The sequence below is a fragment of the Poecilia reticulata genome, chromosome 22 (assembly GCF_904066995.2).
Source record: "Poecilia reticulata chromosome 22, P_reticulata-male-v2, whole genome shotgun sequence".
In the NCBI taxonomy this organism is placed as follows: Eukaryota; Metazoa; Chordata; class Actinopteri; order Cyprinodontiformes; family Poeciliidae; genus Poecilia; species Poecilia reticulata.
Window position 1 is genome coordinate 19,200,752 of NC_088851.1, and position 668 is coordinate 19,201,419.

Genomic DNA, 668 nt, shown 5'->3' on the forward strand with positions numbered 1-668 from the left:
AAGCCACATGTCCGTCTGCCAAAACCCAGATAACTCTTTGACCTCTGTTACACGATGTCCTTAGACTCATTACGGTTTTTTTTTTATCATGAAATTGTCTCTGTAGTGTCAGAATATGCTCTGAAGAGTATAAGTGTCTTGTTCACAAGTGATATGTAGCAATAGGCTGGCCAGGTTTGAATACCTATCTTCCCTTAAATTAAGTCATTATTTGCAGACTATGATTTATATTTTCACTGGACATCGTTGTCTGATGGTATAATTTTGGAATGATATGAGTGCCATAAAATAAATATATTCTATTCTATTCTATTCTATTCTATTCTATTCTATTCTATTCTATTCTCAGAAAGATTGCAATTGTTTAGGAAAGGCCTCAGGTTTGTTAGAGAACAGTGAACAGACAGCACAGACCAAGGAATACAGCAGAAAAAAGTTTAAAGCTGCAGTATGAAAATATGTTTTTTACATATTTGTTAAAATTATCGATGTCATAATAGTGCGGTATGACACAGATAATATGTGAAAAATTGACTGACTTTTCCCAATGGATCTGATGTTATCTACAGTAATACAATGCTCCTGGTCAGAAACAACCAATCAGAGCCAGAAGGAAGGTCTTAGCGCTGTGAATCATTCTCAACCTCCCCTGATCTCTGCTACACTAC